This window comes from Manacus vitellinus, unplaced genomic scaffold, assembly GCF_001715985.3.
Source record: "Manacus vitellinus isolate BGI_N305 unplaced genomic scaffold, ASM171598v3 scaffold_4_pilon, whole genome shotgun sequence".
NCBI lineage: Eukaryota > Metazoa > Chordata > Aves > Passeriformes > Pipridae > Manacus > Manacus vitellinus.
Genome location: NW_021940604.1, coordinates 25,614,995 through 25,642,340, shown reverse-complemented (window position 1 = coordinate 25,642,340; position 27,346 = coordinate 25,614,995). Strand labels below are relative to the sequence as shown.

The 27,346-nt window shown below is 34.4% G+C and overlaps 1 long non-coding RNA gene across 1 annotated transcript; it reads right to left on the bottom strand.

Moving 5' to 3' along the window:
- On the bottom strand, positions 1-27,346 carry LOC108640650. The gene is made up of 3 exons (XR_001921334.1): positions 27,326-27,346; positions 1,364-1,418; positions 1-235 (listed from the first exon to the last, which is right to left on the bottom strand). It is a non-coding gene; the product is annotated as an uncharacterized LOC108640650 (long non-coding RNA).

Here is a 27,346-nt window from a genome sequence, read left to right as displayed (position 1 = left end):
AAAGCCAAAAGGAACTATTTTCCTCAATGTGGACTCAGTCCAATAACAAATCAATGACATTTACTCCTCACAGTTGCAAAAATAAAATTTCTGCTATAATGAAAATGTTATATCATTTTTTTTAGTCTTATGATAAAGATTGGTGAATTCTTAAGGTACAGTACTGTTCCATACTTCTTTCTGGAAACTACTTTCATCATCTTGGGCTCAGATCTTCCATATTCTTCAAAACATTCTGATAAATAAATGGAAAAAAGTATATATTATTCTTTTTGTTTTTTTTTTTTTCCTCTGGGAAATGCATAGATTACAGAATCAGACAATATGCTGAGGTGGAAAGGACCCACAAGGATCATTGAGTCCAAATCCTGGCCCTACACCAGGACCATCCCCAAGAGTCACACCATGTGTCTGAGAGTGTTGTCCAAACACTTCTTGAACTCAAAATAGGATGGTGCTGTGATCAGTTCCCTGGGGAGCCTGTTCCAGTGCCCAACCACCCTCTGGGTGAAGAACTGTTTTCTAATATCTTATCTAAACCTCTCCTGACACAACTTCAGGCCATTCCCTCAGGTTCTATCACCGTTTAGCACAGAGAAGACATCAGTTCCTGCTCCTCCTCTTCACCTCCTCACGAAGTTGTAGACTGCAATGAGGTCTCAATTCTCCTCTTCTCCAGGCTGAACAAACCAAGTGACCTCAGCCACTCTTGGTATGACTTTCTGTCAGGGCCCTTCACCATCTTGTTGCCCTCCTTTGGACATTCTCTAACAGCTTAATATCTTTCTTATATTGTGGTGCCCCAAACTGCACCCAATATTCAAGGTGAGGCTGCACCAGGGCAGAGCAGAGCGGGACAAGCAGCCCCCTCGACTGGCTGACGATGATTTGCCTGATACTTCCCAGGACATGGTTGACCCTCCTGGTTGCCAGGGCACTGCTGACTCATAGTCAGCTTGCTGTTGACTAAGAACCTCAGGTCCCTTTCCCTGGCACTGCTTTCTGGTATCTCATTCCCCAGTCTGTACAAACATCCAGGATTGCCCCTTCCAACGTGCAAACTCTGACACTTTCCCATGTTGAACTTCATCTGGTTGGTGATTGCCCAGTCCTTTAAGTTGTTGAGGTCTCTCTGCAGGGCCTCCCTGCCTTTGAGGGAGTCAACAGCTCCTCCCAGTTTTGTGTCCTCTGCAAACTTGCTTAGTATCCCTTCCAGTCCTGCATCCAAGTAATTTATGAAGATGTTGAAGAGCACAGTGCCTCAGATGGAGCCCTGTGGAACCCCACTAGTGACAGGTCACCACCCTGATGTCACCCCATTTGCTATTACCCTCTGTGCTCAACCCCTGAGCCAATTACTCACCTACCACAGGATGTATTTATCCAGCTGTGTGCTGAACATTTTGTCCAGGAGGATCCTGCGAGAGACAGTATACAAAACTTTACTAAAATCCGATAAGATGATACCAACTGGTTCCCCTTGATCAGATAGGTGGGTTACCTGGTCATAAAAGGAATTCAGGTTTGATAAGACGGACTTTCCTCTCATGAAGTTGTGTTGGCTGTGGTCAATGACTGCACTGTCTTTCAGGTGTTTTTTTCTACCTCCCTTTTGGTCCTTAAATTTAAAAAACTTACCAAAGTTTTTTAAAACTTACAGAATACTGTGCAACAGGCACTAGAAATATTTTTTATACACCTGTGTTCAAACTTAGCTAATGATAAGCACTCTGAATTATGAAATTGCATAAGAATACCTAATGATATCAAGTTTGGTGGAATTATTTTTTTGGATCTATAATATTTTTTTAGACTCTATTTACCTAAATTAATTGGTAAGTACAATGTATCTACGAATAAAATAGAAGAATGTAGCGTGTTAAACCAGATATTCAGTACATAAGATTTGTCTGATTCTGATGCAGCTTTTTATGCCAATATCCACTTAAGTTTAAATTGACAGGTTTTCTCATTAATATATTATAGCAGTTTTTGTGAAAAAACAAAACAAAACCCACAAAAAATCCTCTAAGAATCATGCACTAAAATGTATTTCAATAAAACTCTGTAAATATTTAAGGATATTTTGAGGTACTTATCAAAAATGTAATGATCCAGCACATTTTGATAAGATGAAAAAATCTTTTAAGTGGTTACTTGATTCCTGATTGAAGTAATGGCAGGTATTTAATGAATGAGCAATAGATCAGATAGATTTACAACCTTGGAGAGATAAATGATAACAATATCTGAAGATTAAATACAAATATATGAAAAAGTACAACCCTTGGCTTTCTTGAGCCAAGAGTGTTAAAATTTAATTTCAAATCAAATAAAATGCTGAGTGTAAACTGTATTTTAAAATCTATGTTCTGTAGTACATAACTGATAGTATTTTTAATTTAGTATATCACTGTGATTTTAATACGTATCTATAGATTTAGGGTTCTCAATCATAGAATCCTTTAGGTGGGAAAAGATCTTTAAGATCATCAAGTCCATGAATTAATTTATCTGTTTTGAGACCAAAATAATCTCACATGAACTGGTGTACAATAGTATATTAGCAAGGATAAGCTTGTGGAAATTGAAAAATAAAAGCAGATACACCATGAGATTATTTGATAACTAATAGCTTAAATTAAGCATCTGTAAACACTTAAATTGTCTTCCCATTTTCTTTTCTGTTTTTGTGTATTCTGGAAAGCTCAAGCCTGCAACAGAAATATGCTTCTTGCATACACTTTCTACTTAAGTAAAATTACAGCCTATCTATATTTTCAAATATTCTTAGTGACTTAGAAAGAATAGTCAATTTTACAAATGTATATCTGGAACTTCAGCTTAAATGAGAACCTTTATTTACACCATATGTAAGGTCTGTTTCAAAAAATGCTATAAAAAGTTACATTTTAAATAGATGACTTTTCTGTCAGGGAATTTTAATAGGAACTTATGGATACAACAACAAAATCTTAGTGAGTACTAGTACTACATCATATCTCTATGATCCCATATTCCTCATATTATGTTAGTTTTACGTGAACTTCTCTGAAATTTTTCATCTTCTGGGGGAAAAAAAGAGGTTTAATTTTTGGCAAACCAGAAACCACTGGGACAATCAAGATTGAGTTCTGGGTCTGTTTCTGCTTTTTTCTCAGTTAAAGCATTTTTTTCAGAGTCAGAATTGGACAACATTAAACCTGAACTGTTTGCAGAAGGGGAGACATGTAATGAATATAATGTGTGGCCTCAGAAGAAGGAAGTGGAAAATAGATATATACAGAATACCACAGAAGGGTCTTCTTCCTAACTTCAGTGAGGACTTCAACTGAGAACAATTTTCTTACACTGGAACTAAAGCACAAAAACAGAGCAAGGAAGTGGGTAGGTTCTCACTTGTTCTGTAGCACCAGGCTGTTGAGGTCAGGTCTGTAAAGCCCTGCGACCAGTCCTCAGGAAACTGGGACTTGATCTAGGAACTACTATGGGGGGGTAGTAAGAAGCTAGAGACCCATCTATTTCAGTGTTGGCTTGGATGGATAGGCTGTTTTTGTTTGGTAGATGGAGGGCAAAAAGTGTATCTTCCCATTGTTATGCTCAGATTCATGTATATCAAGTTTGATGTTTAGCAGTAGCCAGGAGCTGCACCTCACAATCATGGCTTTTATGGCTCAGCTTTCCTGAGATCCTTCCCTGGCACCTTTTCTGATGCTGGTTCACAAGCTCTCACCCAGCTTCTCATAGACCCTACATGGCAACTCACTCTTTTCGAGCTGCTCTTTCACATAAAGGGAACTTTCCTACTAGTCTTTCCTGCCCATATTCCCTCAAAAGCCCTGAAGTTGTCAAGAAGTTGGATGATTGTTTATTTTGTCTGTTTCTCAGGCTATGTGCATTTATGTCCATATACTTCAGTGGGAACTCCTTTCAACCCCTTCCATATTTTTAGTGTTTCCACAGTTCATTCACAACTTGTATGGGTAAAGAAATTAATTACTTCACAGAGTACACTATCATCTCCACTGATAATATTTTGAAGACTTATTCTTCCTGGTCTCAGGTTACAAGTATATCAATAGAATAAAAGAAGATATTGTGCCAAACCAAAAATTTTTTGCAGTATTTAATATTCATATAACACTCTGCATATATAATATCTAAATATGCACTGAAGTTGGAAAGTGCTATCCATTTATTGTGCTGGACACTGAAGGGCAATATTTTGTTAAAAATATTCATCTAATGAAATAAGCAAAAAACCAAAATTTGGATCTTATTGTCCTCTGAAGTATACCTGTTTCATGCACTGTATTGTCATCTTTATAAAAGATTAATATAAAATAATAGGCTTTTTTTTCCTGATGCCAGGTGGATGGAAAAAGAAAATAATCTAACTTATTCTCCTAAAATTTTTACTCCAAAAGATGTGTTTCTTTTTCTTTTATCCTTACAGGCAATACAAAAAAAAGTGGAAAGATGTGAAAAGATTGTAAGTTGTATTACCTGAGTGTAATTTTCTCCAGCTATGCTCCCTCAAAGATATTAGTAATTTATCTACTCATTTACCTTTAGTTAGAAAGTATTACACAGTTTTATCTGAAAACACGTGAAAAAGATCCATTACAGGACTATGAATTCTACATGGTCAAATGATTTATTGCTTGATCATCCAGCAGGAGCTACTAATAGCTATAATGAGAAAGACTTTGAAATAAGTATGACATTAAATTGTTTCACCATATGCTTATAATCATAATTTTCTTGCTAAGGGTCAGAATATGGCTACCCTTAAAAGAACGAGACAAGTAGCATAGGCTTCTCTGTTAACTGATGTTCTTTACATAAGTTGAGAGCAACAGGTACAAAACATGTTGAAAATCATATTATAGCTGGCCAAGGCATTTTAGTGCTTGAATTTCCTGGGTGACAGAGTATTTTTTAAAGGAAAAACAAAAAGAAAATAGACATATTAAAGAAGATTAAGACTAAAAATAATATATTTACTAGCTCCTGGTATTCCCTTTAAAAATCTAAAGTAGCAATTCATGTGATTTCCAGATGTTAGATCTTAGAATTTCACTGGCTTTGTATTTTCTTAGAGAACCTGCTAGCTAAGAACAAAGTAGTTAGCACCCTCATGAAAGAAATTCAGAGTTAAAATAAAAAGGTTGTGAAATAAGCAAAATTTAAAGAAGACAATCAGATAGCAAATAGGTGATTATCCTAAAATGCTTCTCCTTTTAACCAACTTGGAGTTCTTAAATTTCTCTAAGAGTAAACATAGCACTGAAAATGTTACTTTACTCAGGTTTATTACTCAAATGATCTTTTGTCATTATCTCTGGTGCTTCCGGTCTCTCAGTACTTTCTAGAGATTTATGAATGTTAAATTCAAAGAAATGAGAGATGCACAATGCTGTGATACACATTTCTTCAACAGGTACATTTGTTGGCAATTTAGCCTTTGAACAGTTAAAATGCTTGTGTCAGATGTCACTGTTCTGTATTATGGCACTATATTAGCAGCACTATAGATTGGGAAGACAGGTAGACCGCTGATGCAACTATCCATTATATTTCCTGGACTGACACACAATCAATATTCAAAATATCTTCAGTTTTTCATATTTGTAGCTGTGATCTCTGGGTATAGTGAACTCTGGGCACTGGAGTTTCTGAACTGAATTCTGGAATTTGATATATATCAGGAAACGAGTGAGCAAGTTGTTGTCCAGATTTTCATCACTTATCATCTGACATATACAGAGTGGGAGCGGATCATCCAGAGTATAATGAAATGACAGTCCAAAGCTTTGTGTTTCTTTGTAACCTGGCCATTCAATTACTTGCCACTGTCTTTGTTTCATGAGTAAAATAGAAATTATGTCATACTGACTACATTAAGTCACAGTTAAAAACGTTCCAAATGTATATGTTTGTAAACCTGTTTGTAGCAGCACAAGACTGCATCTTGTTCAAACATGAAGAGTGTCAGACAACATCCAGTAGTACAGCCCAGAAAGAGAGAAATACATTGCGAATTCAGCAGCTTAGTTCAGTTCTCCATAAACCCAGTTTATTAGTTTCTGATTTAGAAAAAGTTACTTGATAGATATTTGTTTCAGAATGAGACTACTTTTAATTTCCATATCATTGAGAACAATTAGATGAAAAAAATTCTAAAAATTGTTTAGATATTTTTTGCATTTTCCTGTCATAAATGTTTTAGCAATAATACTACTAATATTGCTAGTTTGTAATGCTAGTAATATTGCTAAGCCACTAAAAAGTTCATCCTTTATACACTATAATAATTTCTTATTTTTCATATTAACCTTTTCTCTTTAAATATTTTGAATAAATGGTGACTATTAAAAGTGAAATGCAAAATGGAGTCATTTTATGTGGAGCTTCATAAAGACATGAAGCAGACTGAAAAAAAAATTAAAAAAAAAAAAGTTCTCACACCTTCCAATGCCAAATGACAGCTTTAGTGCAGATTGTTTGGCTTGGGTTTTTTCCCCCTGAGAATAATAAGGAACCTCAGAGATCAGCACATGAAAGCCTCAGCACTGAATTGACAGTATTCTTTGTTAGGAAAGGAAGCTGCCTTATGTATTAAATCTCAGAAAAAGGCTTAACAAAATGAATGCTGCTTGTGATACAGGGGAAACCATTACACTGGGAGTGATCTACTTAGTCTCTTTTCACCAGCATAGAAAGGAACAAACACTTGTTCTGGATCTGTCTGGAGTGGGATTAACATTTTATTATAGCAGTCCATATGACACTGTGCTTTAGATTTATGATCAAAATAGCATTGATAGCACACCAATGTTTTGTTCATTGATGAACATTGCTTGAACAGCACCAAAATCTTTTCTATTTCTCATTCTTCTACCCCATCTGGGAGGAGGCTGCAGGTAGGCAAGAAGCTGTGCGGGGGCATAGCCAGGACAGTTGACCCAAAGGAGTTATTGCACCTTATATATAGCCATGTTCAGTAAAAAGAGAAATTCGAACATTGCTTCCTATAGGCCGGCAGGTATCCTGGGAAATTGGGCCTCAGCACACATAACTGCTACTTAGGAAGATATGTGCCATAACCATGAATGTGTTCCCTCCTTTTTCAGAGGGTTTATTGCTTATAAAGACCAACTGACTTGTGATGGGGACTGTTGTCCTTGTCCTTCCCCCTGCATCCCCCCCACCAATCTGACCTTTATTTTCTGTAACCCTGCTCAAGGGAAAATCACCAGTGGCAGCTGTAATGGATGTGTCTGGTTGTGAAGGCTGCATCAGACTCAAAAGAGGATCTGGGGGAGACAGATCACAAGACAATAGTCAAGGGGATTTTGAGCAATGTTCCCACCTAAATATAGTGCTGGCTAAGTCTGGAGGAAACTAACTTCTGTAGTCAGTATGCAAATACCACTATAAGTCAATTAATTTACTTCACAAATAGTAAGTAGACAGCCCGGGGCCTACTGAGCTCTCTTGCATGGCATGAGTGTGCACACCAAGATCTCATCTTGAGTAGCAACACGTTTCAAGGTTACTCCTTGAGGTTGAGAGATTCCTTGCTGCAACAGATTCTTAGTAAGTGATTAATAGCACACTAAACTTGGAAATCTTAGCTAAGTGCTATAAAGGGTTACTTCTGCACATATAATCCTTTAGACATAAACCATTGACAAAGTACGGGACTAAGTCTGGATCCAGAGAAGGAGTTTAGAACGCAAGAGCGTCCTTTCTGAACCTCATGGTTCAGCAGGAAGATCTCCCTGACAATTTTGTCTGACCCTGCCTTAGATAATCAAGTGTACCTTGCCATCAAATCTTGTTAAAACACTGATGCATTTCCTATTTTCCAAACTTTGTTAGATCACTATTTTATATCAATAGAAATACTGCTATTTCTCTCTTACAAGTGTCACTCCATCTGCGATGTGATATATCTGTAGTCTCTTGAGTGACTCTAACATTTTTATTACAGCCAAATTCATCAGGCAAGCTGATACCATCTGGAATTACAAATAAGAGAGGGTTCATCTAAATAAACATTAATGCTACCTACATACTTGACAACACAGCAAGGATCAATCATACTGATAAAGGACATGACCCATAAACTTTTTTCTCCTGCTATTGGAAATATGAATGTAGAAAACAAAACCGTACTGTCTATAACTAGCAGTAGATTTTCTTAGTTCTTGGTGCAACAACTGTTCTTTTTTGCTTTTTTTTTTTTTTTTTGTAGCTGGAAGAAAAACCTTTATTTAAATGCTTTAGGATCCACTACAAGATTTCCGTAGTATTTCCTTTTCATTTTCTCTTTTGAAATTCCTTGGATTAAGAAACAAGCAATAGTCATCACATCTTTTGTTTCTATAAGAACTTTCTAGTGGATATTGATATAGATTGTCAGTGAAAGGTTTAGGGTCAATCAGGCTGAATAGATACGTTCCTTCTCTATGATGTGAGGGAGCAGCAAAATTACAAGCGTAAGAAGTGTAAGATGAAAACGTAATTTAAGAAACCAATGGCCATTTTTATTCCTTTCAGTTGCCATGAGCTCCTGTGACAGTATTGAAAAATAAATGATTTTTTTCTCCCGTGTTTTACAGACTTACCTCAAATTCCCACAATTTTCATATCAGGTCCTTATTGATGGTATATTAGTAACACTGAAGGATGAGGGGCTGAGTTAGCCACATACTTGTCACTTAAGTTTTTAAATATTTATGTTTGAAACTCAGCCTTGTTTATTTTTCTCTTGTGATTATATATTTTAGTGCATCCTAAGCTCTACAACATAGAGGCCCTAAATCTCAGCCTATGGGTGCTAGAAATATATAAGGATAGCAAAAAAATCTATGCATCTAGTACATAATAGACCATGAGATTAAAACTGGATACTACTAATGGAAGCTCAGAGAAAAAGACATAAATATCAATGAACAATTCCATGACAAAATATTTTGTTTTCTTTTTTTATCTCTTTTCCATTAGGCAGAAAAATCAGCATTGACAATTATAGAAATTAGTTGATCAGTGAGAGCTTCACCAAAAGTGATTTCTCATATCCCTCTGGCCCTAATTAAAACGGTAATCAGTTGTACACAATGGACAGGACCAGCTTTTTTCTTCTATTACTTGGTGTAAAACTGGAATAAGAGTATTGACTTCAGCAATATTATTCCATATTTATGGTGATTTGGAAAAAAATACGATTTCTTCTTATCTATTAAAAGAATAATTGAGATTTCTTCTAAATACATCCTGAAGTTTATGTTGTAATTTCTTCTTTGTCTAATTCTTTTTTTTTTCAGTATCACTAAAGCTTCTAAAACTCCTTTAAATGTTCTGGGATTTCTTCCTTATGCAGTCCTCAGTCACACAGGAGCTTAAAACTTTTGGTTTGACCAAATTGGTTTTGCTGCTCTTTTAACTTTATGCATTTATTTATGCTTACATGGCTTTTTTCTTTCTTTTTTTTTTCCTAATGTGACCTACCAAGAATAGATTCTCTCTTTTCCACTCTTGATTTTTCATGAATTATTGAATTTTGGCCACTTTTATTCAACTTGTTTCACATTTCCTTCAAGTCAGCATTTCTTACAGTGCAATATCTTTGTGTTTGCTGACCTCTTTACAGAACTCCATCAGCATTTCAGACTTAATGATATTATAATAATGGTACCCTATGTGCTTTCCAACTTTAACCTTGTTTATCTTACAGCAGTTACTTGATTTTCAATTATTTGGCCCTTTTGACCCCATTTGCTACTTATTCAACTTAATGCGTAAGAAAGAAATGCTTTCAAAACTTTTTCTGTAGCTTTCTTATTTCTATTTCACTTGCTTGAATCTTCTTTCAAAACCACAAAAAGTACTGTATTGCTATTTTAGACAACTATCTTTTGCATGTAAAATTTTGTGTCACCTCTTTATACTGTTCAGACCTCACCATAGCAATATAAAATATGTATTCAACAAGAAATCATGTTTACATTTTCAATTATTTAACTCAGTCTTATTATTTTGTCATATCAGTCAAAAACACTTTAAGCAATTAAAAGGGTCTCTGCTACTGATATTTCTGATATGCTAGTGATATTTTTGGTTCCACATATGTTAATCTGGTAATGAAAGTTAACAGTCTACTTGAGAGCTGTCCCTTCAAGAATGGAGGCAGAAGACAGATTTCACTATCAACGCTTCGTAGGTATCACTATTAACACTTAATTATTCCCCTCTCTACACCATGCAGAGGGATCTTGACAGTATTGAGCAAGTATTTGATACTTTACTTTGAAAATTCCATGAAGTTCAACGAGGTCAAGTGCAAGGTCCTGTACCTGGGTCTCAGCAATCCCAAGCACAAATATAGGCTGGATGGAGAATGGATTGAGAGCAGCCTGGAGAAGGAGGACTTAGAGGTGTTGACGGATAAGAAGCTTGGTATGACCTACCAATGTGTACTTTCAGCCCAGAAAGCCAACTGCATCCTGGACTGCATCAAGAAGGTCATTTTATGTTCCTGATTATGTTTCAAAAGCCAAAAGGTCTCTTGCCTTTTCTATATCGTCTCTTCAGAGTGGTTCTATTATTTTAATTTGTATTTTTACTTCTCCCTTCAGAAAATCATCTAATAAGATTTTTGACTTGAGTGAAACCATCTGATTTCTCATTCTAATATGACAAGATACTGAGCACATCCCGTGAAGCATCTTACATGCAATGATGTATCTTATACTCTTGTTAATGTCTGTGAGAACCCACTCTGATACTAACAGTAGTTTGTGTTCAATTATTTTACACAGAAAAGTATCCACAACCAAATATGTCTTTTTATTCTAATGTTGATTTTTGCAAAATATTTCATACATTATGTAATTTTTTTTTTCATTACAAGCTGATTCACCTAAAAACTGTCTTCAATTGAATTCTGATCCAGATTTTTTAAAGATAAAAATATTGGATGCAGTAGCAAATTGTTTTTCTATGAAAATAGATTCAAAGTGATAATTTTTTGTTGAATCATGCTATCAGCAATATAGATTGCAAAGACAGGGAAATATTTTTTTCTATGCTCAGTCCAAAATGTAGACAGACTACATCTTATTTTCCTTACAAATTAAAAAATTACTTACGTAATTTCTGATACAATCCTATATTGGTAAACATTGATGCAGAAAGCAACACTATACATGTACAATATGTCATAGTTACTAGTAAAAAATAATAATAATAATAAAAAAGCTGGCAATAAAGTAACAAAAATAGAAAGATCAGGCATTAAACGCTTGACTGAAAGTGACCTCCTGCCAGGTAAGACTGCCAGTGAGCATATAGTGAAAAGTTTTATGTATTTTAGTAATAAAAGTAATTTTCATAAGTAGAACAGGAGACTGCAGTCAGTGCTGGTAGGGGATGTACAATACAGTGCAAAATCTGGGTATAAAAGCATTGGAAAAATGTCTTCAACTAGCAAACTTATAGGGAATGACAGCCACAACAGGCATACAATCCAGGACTGTAAGCAACAGCTTTCAAAATGCATTTTATGTTCTTCAGGCTGATACATTCCACCGTGACATATTATGTCAAGTTGGGTCAACTGAATAGTTTAATAGAAGGAGTTTCTTAAAATCACAGTCAAGGAAACTATTATTAGAGGAGGAAAAAGAGTTTATACCACCTGCACGCACAGAGAAAGTTTTGACACAAGTTTATGAGGATAATTAGTGCTGTACACTATCTATTTCCACCTGCAGATATGGAAATTTAACATTTTCCCTTGTCCTGTCACTACTTGCCTGGGAGAAGAGGCTGAGCCCCACCTCACCACCACCTTTTTTCAGGTAGTTGTGGAGGTCAATAAGGTCTTCCTTTGTCCTCCTTTTCTCCAGGCTGAACAACCCTCTGCAGAGTCTTCATTCAAGGCAGTAACCTTTTTAGAGAAAGACCAGTGTACGTAGAAAAAAACATAGTTTTGCATGTTTCAGGTATTTGCATGGAGATTTACTTCTCTTTGAAAAACCCTCTACAGGATAGGCCTATACCTATTCAGAAACCTGTAACTGTATAAGTAGAGAGGTTATATTTCAGACTCCAAGCACAGATGTATATGAAAGAACACAGGTATAAATGCTGTTGCCCTTCATACAATATATTTCTATATAATCTGATTTTTGCCTGTATGTATGAATGATTAGTTATATGAATATGTACATACATCTAGAAAAATACATGTCTGTTTGCGAAAAGTATATACATAATTTATACATCTCTATAAAAATACATATAGGCAGGCAGATGGAATTAGAAATGAAAAATTCTCCCTTCTCATTTTTGCCAGGGTATTGTGGAATATTCTAGAAATATATATTATAAAATATTGCTTTACCACGTAGGCTAAAGGGAAACAGAAAAAAATGGGATAAAAGTTAATAACATTCCAAATTCAATTTTTAATAAATATGAAACCACTGGAATTCTACTAGAATAGACTGTCCAACCCTAGAAAAATCTGGCACTTAATCAAGGTTTACTAATCAACTGTTTGGGAAATTTTTTCCCTAAAACTCAGACTAAATACATTATATTTATTTCCCTAGACAATAATACATATAATAAAGTTTTCAGAAAGACAGATTAGGAATCAGGAAAATGCCAACTAATCTGTCACATCAACTCAGAAGATACTATTCCTTCATCACCTCTTATAAACTTAAATAAAACAACATCAATATTAAAAAAAACAAGGATTGGTTTAACAAAATTGAAAAGAGAAACAAGTCTTGATTGCATCCATTTCTTAGATCTATACATGTTATTGTAAGCAAATGAGAGAACTTGACATCAGCGAGTGTACAAATTTATTCATTTACACCACAAGTGAGCTCAGACTGCATGCTTTTAATCACAAGCTCATAACAAGACTTAGTGTACAGTAATTGCACACCTAATTCTATTAGATCTGATATAAGCTGACAATTATTATTTGTATAGGGAAACCATTGCTATTTGTAATCAGTCGCCAGAAACAATACTGAATCAACTAATGAAATAACATCTGAATTTAATTTAAGGGTTCAATGGAAGTTAGGAAAGCAGTCCTAATCCATTGGCTTATAAAACAATTTTATATATTTATTTAAAATAATAATTTCAGTAATGGAAAGAGAATCGGTACATTCTGTGTTTCAGCATGTAGAACAGAGAAACTCCACAGAGCTAAAAAATGGCTAGATTAGTGTGCTATTAAATGATCAGTCAGTCTCAACACTGGTTTCTAAATAAGAACAAATTGTGCAAATTAAATTATAGTAGTTTTGAAGGGTCCACACATGTGCTTTTGAGCTTGTAGGCAAAATTATATGAGGAGGAGCTTCATCTATAACCCTCATTGATACCTAATGCATTTTAATCCTATAGAATAGCGTACTGCTACATGGCAAAAAATAATAATTGCATTATTAAACTGCATATTGATAGTGTTTATATATGTATTGAATTAATGCCTTGGAGACCTTTAAGTGCTTGACTTTAAAACATTCATAATTCCCCTCTTACAAAGATTTCAAGTTTAAAACTAGAAACAAAGCTATGGACTTCTCATCTTCTTTATATTCATGGATCATCAAGATAGTGAGATGCACTGCAAAGATCTGTACTACAGGGGCTACTAGAAGCCACAGGAATAGAAGCAAATATCAACCATCTAGCTGGAGAAGGAAGACTAACTGGGAAAATCTTGCCAACTTTTCACAACTTTCTCCTGAGAGTTGAAGAGTGAATTTCAGTGTTTCTTTCCTAATACAGATTGGCAGCTTTTACTGCTGGTAACAAACTTGTTGTTTCCCATTCTCCCCTGCCCTTTCGTCCACTTTGGAGTGTTTTTTCCTCTTCTGAACTATAATTGTCCAAGATCGATCTCTCTAAAGTTGAAGATTCCTTTAATTTTTTGTTTCTTATCCTATGCCAGTTTCCTCTCTCTAGGCTTCTAATTCTTGTCTGTCTACCTTTTTCATGCGGATTTATTTTTTCTCTCCAGAATTCTAACTCATATAGCTCATGTTTACTTCTTCTAACATTTTCCACATCAATTGTTTCAGGTCCTATGTCATTCTCCCAGCCAGCTGAGGCTACTGTTGTTTGTAGCTCAAGGTTTAGCACTTTGAGGTGAATTCCTGTCCCCTTCTCTCCATTCCAGATCAGTTCCGGTATTTCACTGTTGAAGTAAATTCTTATTGCTATTCCAGCCTTGTTTTTAAAACGTACAATGCAAACATGTAAAAGAATTTAGAAGAAAAATATAGGCACACACTTACATGTGCTTGGGCCTGAGACTATGGCAACTGCTGCAAAAAATTATGGAAGAAAAGGGGAGGAAAATGGTGTTAAGGAAGGAGCTTGTGCTAAAACATGGCCCTGTTTTTATTGTACTCAAAATTTTGTTATGGGCAAAAAGAGGAACACACCTTATATAGGAAGTCAGGAATTCATTGTCCTTTTAATGGAAATTCTTTACACTTAATCAAAATATGAGTGGTTATTGTTCTTTCACTTACAATGATAATAACTCTCTCAGCATATAAATATCTAAATAGCAATAATATGTCTATATATTCATATATCTATTATTATAAAAACATGGACTAAAAATGCATCAAGAAGCTTTAATTCCCCCCAACTGGAACCTAGGACCTTCACTCCATCTGCCCACATCCCCAGAGTTCCATTTAAATTAATTTTCGCCAAGTGTTTTCTGCTCATCTGGACATTGTTGTTGGGATTCCTGAAAGGATCCCAGACTTGACTTGTTACCTTGCTTTGTTCAGTTGTCACCAGATGATCGAGAGAACGTGTTATGGTCACTGTCCCTGTTTGGCTGGTACAGTTACTGTGCTGTGATCCCTTTGGCTGTTGGCTTCTCTTCCGTTGTGGAACAGCCTTATTGTATATTGAACAAATAGGGTGCAGAGAGCCATGTGCAAGGGCAAATTTAAATAAGTTTGGTAATAGATACCTACTCATCAAGCAAGTGCTATTCTGGCGAGAAAAAGTTAAAAGAAATGTCCATAAAGTCTCAAAACTGTGAAAAGCTAGAATAAGGCCTGTTGCACGTTATCAGTGATGTATAGATATCAGTACTGTATAGATGGACACACTTATTAACTAAACTGTATTTGTTCCACTTTTTCAAATCCTAATTTGTGTATTTAGAGCTGCAGCTACTTTAAATTTCTGCTCTTTAGTGCAAGTTGCAAATACTTTTCAGCAGCTTTTGCTATCCTTAGCCATGCACTTAGTGAAATTGCTTTAAGCCTGCGGGCTGCTCTTCAACCAGAAGGATCAATATTTTGCATGAGTATGTATTGACAGATGATTTAAGAGGAATGGTTCTTTTTCTAAAACTGAAGAATCAGGGAACTGACATTATTGTGAAAACTGATTGAATTATTCTCAGCTACTGTAGTAACATATAGGCCTTTTTCTATCAATGGCTCATTTGAAAACAGACAATGGTTTCAAAAATTATGTCCATCCTTCTAATTTATTTAGATGTATTATGCATTGTAGTCTCAGCAAATTATTCAGTACTGTCTCAAGTACTGAGTAGTCTGAATTTGCTCATGTAAAGCCTCATTGGGCCTGATTCTTAGGTCTAGTAATACGAGATATTCATTTGAAAGAAAGCAGAAATTGGTTTTATGATGACTTAGCAGTTCTTTAGTAGTTAAAAGATGATTTGTTCTTTTTGACTTAAAATTTTCAGCTGTGGCTTTCATCTCCGTACATGTCTTTATGTCCAATGATTGCCATAATTCCATCCTAAAATGTGAAAATGAATGGAATATATTGTATTTCTCCTGGAACAGGACTTTTCAGAACTCATATGCGTCATATAATTCCATATGCATGATATAATTCCATCCCAAGAGATGCAGATGGGAGAAAATGTCTCTATATTAACTCTTTTATACTCCTTCCCATAGTTCCACACCATCTAGGCTACTGAGGAAATGTCACCTTCTTATCAAATATCTAGCTTTGACTGCTTTGATGAGAAAGGCTGTTCAGACACTGCTCAGGCAGAGTGGTTAATTTTCTATTGTGCATGCCAACCAGCTGAGAACATTATTGTCAGGGATGCCAACTTAGACACTATTTTCTGATATGTAAAACAAATGTGGATCACTCATGAAAACAAACAAAAAATAATCAACTATTCTTCCATCTCTTGAAAAATTATTAGTGTGATATACATCATATAAATGTCTTTCTTTAGTTTCAGCTCCTTATTTTTATTCTTTAGAATGTCAGCTGCAAATATATATGAGTGGGAAAAAACCATCTTGCATCTGAGTCTAGTGTAATGCAGAAAAGGCAAGAAATATGTAAATATTTATAAAATGATGACATGGTGTAGAGTTGTAACAGATTTAAAGTCCTTTGATTTCTGTGGATTTTATGAAATAGTGAAAAGGCCTCTTAAAACAGCAACAGATAAGTCAATCTCTCCTAGTTTTCAAAACTCATTTTGATTTCCTATGTCCCACAACTCTCTCCTTCTGTGAAAAGTTATCAGGGAAGTCAATAGGCAGAAGAGAAGCCCTACGTTTAAATCCTAAAGTACATTTTCTAACAACAAGCATCCAGTAAAGCCAGTGAATTAACTGCTGTGGAGTTTTACCCTGAAGTCTCCATCTTGGTAAAAGTAAATGAGTTTTTGTTCTGTAGATCTTCTTTTAATATAATTTAAAGTACAAGATGAAGCCCAGTGATACTGTCTAGCCCTTTTTTATCAGAAAACAAGACAAGAAAGATTAGAGAATGTATGTACGTGCTTTACACTGATTACTGCTTACCATATCAGCAGTTTTAAGTAACAAGTTCTGTTTTCTTCTATTTGTTTTGATATCTTTCTATTCTAAATACTGCACTAAGCAATGTTATTGTTGCACTAGATTTTGTCACAACCTTTGTTTTTTTTATTAAAGAGGAAGAAAAATAAATTTAAATCAAATAAGTTAAAATTTTATCAAGAAGTTTTTTGTGTTTTCTTTTGTTTGTTTCCTTTTCTATAAGTTAAAAAGATCAAAACAAAAAATAAAGCAGCCTCATCTAACAAAAATAGTGAAAAATTTGCCATTCATTAATTTCAGTGGTAAATACAGGAAATAGTTAAATAGTTAAATTAGTTAAATACAGGAAAACCATTACTACCCATCGTTTGGCATTTTAATTTATGTTGAAGTACAAAGCTGAATTTAGAGAGGCGTTTCAATTACGCAGCAACTATAGAATAGATAGTTACAATCATAACTCAGATACTTCAGTGGACATGGTTGAAGAACCCAAACATGTCTGAGTCATAATGAAAGTGAGAGGAAAATAGACATCAGACCATGATGTCCATAAAAAAGAAATCTGGTGACACAGTCCACTAGGTGATAAAATTAGATGTGATCAAATGTAACAGATTGATTTGTTTTAGGAAGGGCTCTGGGAAAAGTGATTTAAAGATATAATATTTTATTTTTTAAGTGTGTTATGGGTAATTAGATTTAAATGAAAGACCTTTTAAAATAATTAATTTACAATATTTCTGCTCCTCTGCTCTTTCTTTTTTCTGACCTCATGGGTTATCCAGTCTTGTAATTTATAGGTCCCTTTTACTTACTTTTGGTTTTTCCTTGTTTCGTATTTCATATATGACTTGATTGGACTTTAATACCTTAATTCTAACACTGTAGTGTTTAACTTTTTAAAGCAAGAGAGATTTCTTTGCTACTCTGTCCTACATTTGATTTCAAGCCTAATTGCTACTCAAAATAGGTGTTTCCATTTAATATACTACAACATATAGAAATTTTTACCCCCATGGCTACATTAATGCTTACACATGAGTATTTCTGAGATGTGGTCAAAGTGTAGTCTTGCAGGTTATCTTTCATGCAGAAAATGGGCCCAGCTGTGGGTCCACCTCTAAGGGCTGGGGATGTATATTCTTAAATAGCCTAAAAATTAAACAGAATAATATTATGGATGTAATAGCTGTGGCTAACATTTCTGGATCCCTTTATTTGGAAATGTAATGTCTATTCTTAGGAAGTGTTGTTTTCAGACAGAAACAGTATGAGAATTTATTTGCAGTGACTTTTTCACAGGTCAAGAACTTGTTAGCTAAGAGATGATTGGTTTTCAGATTCAGATGAGATTCAGCTGAATTTCAAGTTACTGTTTTCATGCTGACTTTGAAATACTGCTGTATTTTAAACAGCAATACTGCAGTGGGAGGAATATTAGCCTGAACTGCTTGTATTTCCCGACTCTGATGCTTCATTCCAAAAAACTCAACATGGAAGTAACTGAGTCATGACAAAACTGTAATATTACTAATTATGTACAGAAGAACTTCATGTGCTCCTGGAAAATTCTGCTATTGTTGCTAATTCTCAATTTGCAATAGAAGAATACTGTGGAACTGGCCTGTTTTTTCCTTAGGAGATGAGGAATTTTGAATTCCTGTGTTTATTAAGAGACATGCATATACCATCTTTTTTTTCTCTCTTTTCATCCTTTACTCCCACCTTTAGTGAAAATTGATACAAAACAGAAGATACAGTCCTTATGTCCTCTCCCCAAACATCTTCAGCACGTTACCCTAAGTTTTCTTAATATTTCAATGATTAAAATTGATAAGTGGCCATCCACGGAGTCTCCAAACAGGTTGATAGTTGCATGTGAAACATGTTTTATGAGTAAAATGATCAGTATTGTCTTAAATTAATTTAAAATGTGAGCTTAATTTTATTCTTAACCCTGTAAAAGAATGTAAACAGCCTCTGACTTGTGAAGCTGCTGATGTGAATATGTGAATTGGTTAAATTCAAGGAGTTGCAGGTTTTCCTCTATCATCTAACAATGCTTGTTTTCAAGGTACAAACCTATTTCCATCATTAAGGAAAGTGGAGAGAAACAAAGATTGAAGAATATGGGAACAAGTAATAATAAATTAATTCAGTTCTATGTCCGCTTATATAACTAATTACCTTTCTGATAAGCACAATATAAGGATGAAAGTAAATATTTACAATCTGACATTCTGAAAGACACACAATCCACTTCCTGATGTATAATCTCTTGTCATGTTTAACCAGCATCAGTAGACTTCACACACCCTACCCCCCAGTCTGGCTGCTTTTCCAAACACAGCCATCTAGAAGCCTTTTCCCATAACGGGTAGCTTGCACAAAGCAGTAAATGCTGCTTTACTATGAATATGCAAATTGTAAGTAACAGTACCAGTACAGCCTAAGAATCATCCAGGACTTCTAGATCTTGCAGATGCCCTAGATTTGCCAGATGATTAAAAATACTCCCTAACAACTGAAGCTAATTATTGATGGGCACACGTTACTATCCTCACTCCATTAATAGTTCCTTTGAAAGACAAGACACTAAAGTATCTGGCTGCAAATCTTACAAAATCAGCTGCTATTCCTAAAAGGTGTGCACATATGCAAAACTTATTACTATAAAATTAACTAGGAGGAGGGAGGAATTAGTGTCTGCAGGTTACAGGTGTCATTTTCATAGTATAGACCACACTTCACACCTGCATTTGTTAAATTTAGCAGCCTAAATTGAGCCAGATGATCACACTGTTCCCACTTATTGCTCTGCCTTTACCTATATGGTATTTCTTACCCTGTAAATGCTTTGAGCCAACAACAGCCTTTTGAATTTTTGTTTCTTTGTTTTACAACATAGGCAACAATTGTTTGGGGTTTTTTAAATGAATTATTTTGAATCAAGCTATATAAATTAAAGAATCGATAGCATTACTGACAGTATGTCTGAGGATGTGCCTGAATCTGTGAGTTATAATCCATTAAATCCTATTCAGCACCTTAAGGATTTCCAATGATGTCTTTTTACAGACTAATCTTCAAGTAAAGGGACATGACAGAGCTTATACAAGGTGCTAAAGTAATCCTGTGTACATTTTCTGCATTTTTAAAGAAAATTTTTAAAGGTCTTTAAAAGGTTTTAAAAAATAATTTAAAGGACATAGGCAGACTCGTAAATTTCTTTGATATATCCTCAAAACATTTCGCAAATGTCTATTCCCTCAGTGTCCTGAATTTCTGTTATGCAATTCCAATTCCAAATCATGAAAAGAGGCTGATTTGTGAATCATCCAAACAGATATTAGTGCAGCGTTTTGCAAACAAAATTCTTTAAACATTAAAAGCTCTCAAATGCATGAAGATCCCCTAAGACAGAGAAAATATTTTCAAATATCAAGATCACTAGAAACTGAAAAGTATAATAACTCAACTCTCGCAACCTATGCATTATTTATTTGTTATAGAAACAATATTAGAGGTAGTTTAAAAAAATTACTTTGAATTTGGAGTTGAGTAATTTAGGTGGAGTGGTTTCATGTTGATTTCAAAAATATTTCCACTTTATTTTAGATATATGTATATTCTAAACATATAAATATTCTAGCATTTTAACAAAATAATTCATTAATACTTTCAAAATATACAATTTGCCTTTTCCAATATCTTTTACTTTGAACACCCGCTGCAATCCTATAAAATGTTTAGAAAACCAAATGCATCTTCTTTTTGTTATAATTTCTATTTTTTTTTGTTTCCCCTAAGGAAGAAATTCTCAACGCATTTTGTTTTCTACATTAGTTCAGATAAATTACTTCTGTAATGCTTCTGCTCCTGTAGTTGTTTGTTCAGCAAATCAGCTTTATTTTAAATTATTTTATTGTATTTCATGAGCAAGTTCCACAACTTTTTTTAACAAATTAACTAAAACTATTGAGATTAATCATATTATTATTCAGATTTTTCTAAGAATAACTAAATTATGCATTCGATTTAAAGAGGTTACTACAGTGAGTCAAGCTACCATCAACAAAGAATTGCTTTACCCGAGAGGCTATTTGCATGCCTGAACTCTGGTGCAGCATTCACCTGAAAATAAGATTTCTAATGTAGTTGAGGCACTGTGGAAAATCCCACCTGGCCTTCAGCTGCCACTCCAAGAGACTGCAGAGCTTGCAAATCCTGTGCCATATCTGCCATCCCCATGTATACGCATACAAGTAAACTAAGGTATTTCCAATGGGATTAGATACCTGTGGGAAATCCAGATCACAGATTTGAACTAACTGATATGACTAATCAGGTTCTGTATTTCTATACTTCGGTCAATATAGAACGGACTCTTTGCTTATGAGAATGACTATCTTAGGATTACTTTGGTCTGCTGAGTATATAGAAAGTAACTCTCAAAAGCAAGGTAGTTTACTGACAATTTGGTTTACTTGCTTCCTAAAAAAAAAAGAACATTGCCCACTGAACTATCCAAGAACTCAGTATGAAAAGAAAAATAAAATCTCCCCTTAAAATAATAACAGTAGCAATAACAATAGTAATATTTACTACCAGAAAGCTTAAAGTCATTTTTTGCCATCTTTAACAATGAAATTGCCTCATCGATAGTTGAGACAGTTACATTCTTGTAGAATATAACTCCAACTGAAGTAGCAACATCATTTTCCCCAGTGTATGTAATATATCACTAATCTATTTGGAAATCAATGGTTTGTGAGGAATATCGGTACACTGTGAAAGATGAGGATGCAGTTAAACCAGAGTATGAAAACTGAACTGATCCATTTCACCTGACTCATATACCTGTCTGATTGTGTATTTAGATAATGTATTGTTTTTTTCTATTCCCATTTAAGATTACTTCCAGTAGTGTCAAATTCTAACTATAAAGCATAAGAATCCTCAGGCTGTTAGTGAATTGGACCCTATGTGTCTCTTTGTAAGAACTGGCAACACAGGAAATTTCTCCATCTGTACATTAAGTGAAAAATAGACGACAGCACAGTGGTCTCCTTTAACAGGGCTAGGTGATTTCTGGTAAGACAACATAAGAGTGAAGTTCACCACATATGTAAAATTTTAGGTTGTCTGCTCGTGCTTTCAATCAGAGTGGATCATAAGCGTTTTCTGTCCAGAGTGAGACTGCAGCCTAAATTGAAAAGTAGATGCTGTGGGAAATATAACATCTATCAGTGGATCAGTGTTTTACAAGCCAAATAAAATATTCTTCCGCAGTTAATCTCTCTTGGTAGTACTTTTAACACACACCCATGCACTGTGCACAAAAAAAACCCAACCAGCCAAACAATAAAAGCAAAAAAACCCTGCTCCTAAATGCTCATGAATAAAAAGAACCATTGACAGGTTGTAAACACCAGTTGGTAATCAGATTCAAATACCATCAATAATACAAGATCAGTGTGTTGCCAAAGCCCAGTAGTATTGCAAACAGATCCATGCCACGATTATGTTTCATCCACAGAAATTCATCTACAAGTTTTCCTGAACGGTATCAGGATTGTATGGCTTCTTATGATTGCATACTTATGCATAAGTAAACAATCAGCTGTGCTTGACATAATTCTGTTCTGAAGGACCATTTTGCCCATCTCCTTCCTTATCAATCAAAGTTGCTTACTGAAGCAAATGTAACTCTGGATGAGGACTTTGGACTGTTGTTTCTAAACACAACCTCAACATATCCTAACGATTTTTGTTTTAAAATTCATTAGAGATAGGAAAATTCTATTAGGCTGCGAAAATTATTCTGATAATCAATTACCATATTAAATTAAATTATATTGGCATTACTTTACAGGTGTCAAGATCCAAACTTACTTAATGAAATGTTATAAACTGTACATGTACTATGGAGTCAAAGGACGCACGTAGCAGTTACACATATTCAGTATGTTTTATATCTAAAACCTACATTATCATCCTTGTATTCATAAACATTTCCATTGTTACCCGGAAATCTAACAGTTCTTCTCACCACATAGGCATTTGATACAGCATTCAAATCACTTCCTAGCCTTCTCTTAACAAATTAAATGTATTGTTCATCACAACATTAAAATTCTTGTCATGATTCCACATTGAACCCCTTCTAATAATTAAAGTATTTCAGCTGCTCTTTTTATTTCAGTGAACACTGAAAATGAATACTGCATTACAGTAATGTGAAAAGTGGAATGTAACTAAGGGTGAATTGCTGTAAATTAAGCAGTATTACCAACATTAACTACAGAGGTAATATAAAATCCATGTTTCTATTTTTTTTTTTTATTGATTCATCTAAGCTTTGCTTAGCCATTTTGACCACAACATTGAATCAGGGTGTTATCTCTAGCAAATTAATCACCATGATCACCAAGTTTTTCATGGCAAAGTAGTAATTAAAGAATTAGAGGCCCATATTTTTAAATATACCCTATTTTAGGTTATATGTTTATGTTTATCTTTAAGAAAAGACAAGCTCCTTTGTATAATTCAGTTTACCAAGAATTCCAGTAGTTCAGGCAAAAGTATTTTTTTTCCATGTCATTGCTAACATGCTTTAGGATTAAAAAGGGGATTTGGTTCATGAAAGTTTCTGAAAACAGAACTGTTTGATGGTGATTCCCCATTAAGAGCATAATATGCATTTTGATTTTGTACTGTTTTAATTTCTTCAACAAAGAAATTGATTTGAAAATAGGAATCAGTAATGGTAATGGTAACATGACTGATAAATATTGTCTCTATTTCTTTGCAGTATATTTCACATTAAGTGCATCTTTCATGTCATTAAGTCAGGAAAGGGGATATGAGTGGTGAACCTTACTCATGGAATTAAATTAGTTGTCAAATTTGGGGCTTCAGGAGTAGTATTCCCTTAATCTTACTGGTAAAGAATATTTTTGTTTGTTTTTCATCTTCTTTTTATGGCACAATCCAGGAATTTCACCTGGAAGTTGCTTTTAAATGTAGGAACCGGGGACGCTGGTGATTCTTCTGTCTTCATAGCTTGATATTGTTGCAATTTTAAACTTTTTTTTTTTTTTTAAATACAGATCTTGTTACTGAGAATTGGGAAGTATCTTCTGGCTTTTCCTGTAATGTTACGTGAAGCGGAGGCTCTGTCAAATTTTCTGAACAAAGTATCTTTTAAGTAGTTACAGAAATAGTACCGCTGGAAGTAATGCCAATATGGGAACTTTATTGCACCTTTATGTTTCAGAAAGCCCTGTTATACTTGACATTCTTTCCTGTAAAGTTAAATTAAAAAGAAAATCATATTTATTGTTTGTTGCTTCTATCAAACAGGAATACTCTGAAAAGCTAACGAAACCATTTACTGAAGCAATTTAGTCAGAACCTGAAAGCATAGCAGGTTCAAAATTTATATCACTCACTCTTGTCAAAAATTTTGTGTTGTTTGCAAAGGGTGTATATAAGCACTTGTACTGAAGTAGCTTGTAGAAAAGACCTGCAAACCTCATACTAAAAAAAATAACGAGTAAATTGAGGGTAGTCAGAAATTCCACAAGCAGTGGAAAAATTGCTGATTGTCAAAAAAACTTGTCTTAGTGATTTGTAAAAAACATAAAGCAAGCTAAATTTCACAAAGTAAATTTAAATGAAGTATTAAAATTCATTACAAAAAAACCACAAAAAACAAAAACACAAACTCAAAACCCCAAACAAACAAACAAACAAAAAAAACAACAAAATTCCCCCCAAAGCAACAACAAAACCCCAACTGAACAAACAAAAGTTATATTTTTGCTGCAGTAAAAACGTAGCAAAAGCAAAGCAGGTAATGAGAATAAATTTAAACAAAACAAAATAAAAACACAACCCCCCCCTCCCCCAGACAATAAAAACCCCTTAGGGGAATCAGAACTTTAACCTAACAGTTTAATGAGTCACATTTCCCGCTCAGAACATCAAATGAACTTTTGCGTGATGACATCAACCCGGTGATAAAGGTTTTTAATTACAAATATCAGTTTTTGGTGGATAACAGTTCGCTGGAAAAGTAGCACTTATGTGAAGAAGAGTAAAAATTCTTAACTAGACCTAGATATCATACAATGCCAATTTTAAAGAGAAAAGCAATAAAGACATAGGGACATGAGAAATGAATTTAAACAGTTTTTCAAAGGTTGTTTCTACCAGAGTAATCAGATAGTTGTTTTTTTTTTAGTCTGGAGAATTGTGATATATCTAATCTATACAGATTTTAGTAAAACATTTTAGTTTAGCACCACACAGGAAATTACTATTGAAGCTGAAGAAAATGAGCCATAGAACTGTAAATTGTGTAGGTCATTAAATAAGAGATGACAAGAAAATTCTTCTAGAAGAGGACTATGAGACAATGGAATTAGTTTATAGAGTTCCTTGAAAATTTGTCTTTGATCATTTTAAGGTGACTGATATTAGTGATTGGGTCAAAGAAAGACCTCCTTAATGATATACTCTAATTACATGGTGATGTGAGATGCTATTAATACAGAAGATTAAAATAGCATATAGAAAGATTTGGATGACCTTGAAAGGTTGAGCAATAATTGACATAAAAAGGTTTATGTATAAGTTGATATAAAAGGTAATTCATAGCTTTCCTGTGCCTACTATTTGTATTATGCACACCTCCACTTTTGTGTAGATCTAGTCATTCAAGTATAGTATGAAGATGAATTATGAATATAAGGTGATTACAAAGATACCACTAAAGCTTTTTGTGAAAATGGGAGCCCATTGTAGGAAAGTGACTGTAAAACTCGTTGAATGAGGTGACACTTTTGGAAAGGTAAAGGTTTTTTTATGCCCTATCAAAAACTAATTCAAAACAAAATAAAAAAAATCCCAAGTCCAAACCTATTAAATACACAGGAAAAAATTTACATCAAAATATATATAAAAAATAAATAATCATAAAAATATTATGAGCCCTTTCTGTGAGGAAATTAAATGAATATTCAATGAATCATTATAGATTTACATTTTCTATGTTGCCTGTTTTGAATCCTTCAGTCTCTGAGTCCTGATGAAATGTTCCAGTGTATTCTTGGGATAAAACCTAGTTTATGGACAAATAATTATTTAGTTCATCCTGTTTGTCTTTTTGAAGTATTGACCCATTAAATTTCTTCTACTCCTCTGGAGCATCCCTAGAGTTCCAAGACTTATTGAAAAATCAATGGCAATTGTCTAGGGAGATCTCCAGCCAGGTCTTTTAAAATTATTGAATGCAAGACAAATTTTAAAATACCTAGTTTTAGTAGTGGCTGCTTAGCAAGCCCCAAAGTTACTGTGGGAGGTATTTCATAATAATCAGAATCTGATGACTTTTTCTACAAGGAGAGTAATGAATCTATTTTTGCTTTTTCTGCAATATTAATGCCATTGTTATATGAGTTTCTTATACAAATAGAAAAATATCAGCACCAGGATTGCTTTTGCAGTTGTTATTTTATTGTGGAGATATCCCAGACACCTACTACAGTGGAAAATTATTATTTGGGGTTTTTTTAAGTATCTTATGAACTCTTAAGAGAATGTTTCTATACTCTTCTTTCCACAGACACTCTGTCAAAGATTAATTTGAACAAGTATTCATTATTAATGTGCTGATTCATCTCATCCTAAAGTAAACATTTAAAATAGAATAGATGACTCATGCTGTGAGAATGTCCATTGCTTTCTACTGCCTCTGAGTGTAACCTCAGATGAACACATATGTAGCTTAAACAAGTGAAACTTACCTTACTTTCAGACCACTTTCCACGCTGACAATGCTGCCACTGCATAGCTTTTCAAGAGCTATTTTAAGTTCTGTCGTAACATAGCCATATTCAAGTCAAAATTCTCTCATAATTTGTTTTCTTAGTGATCATGTCTTGTGCCTTGTTAATAGTTTAGGGTTTGACTATCACAAATGTTTTATCCAAAGTTCTGCCAATATTACTTTCTGAAGCAGCTTATATGGGCCTGTTACATTCCAGTCCAGAAGCTCCACACTTTTACCCATTTACACTTTAATTTTAGACTTCAAGAGATTTTGCCCACATGACCCCTTACAAAGTCTTTGATACCTTGAGTTCACATTCGGAGATGAAATCTCTTTAAGAGATTTCTTTTAATTAGGTGAAAAAATAGGCATTTTGGCAAAAAAGGTTTTACAGAAATAACATGCAACTTCCCAAAAGCATTACAACAGACTACCAGGACTAACAAGCATTGCTAGTGAGCAGGAAACCTTTGTTACACCCAGCAAACACAAACTCCACACAACTTAAGTGAAATACAGACAATAATGTTTAACTTGCCTACAAGAGGAAGGAAAGAGAGATCAAGAGAAGAAAGAATAAAGAGAGAAAGAGAGATATATTTACCACTCTGGGGGTCACACATTG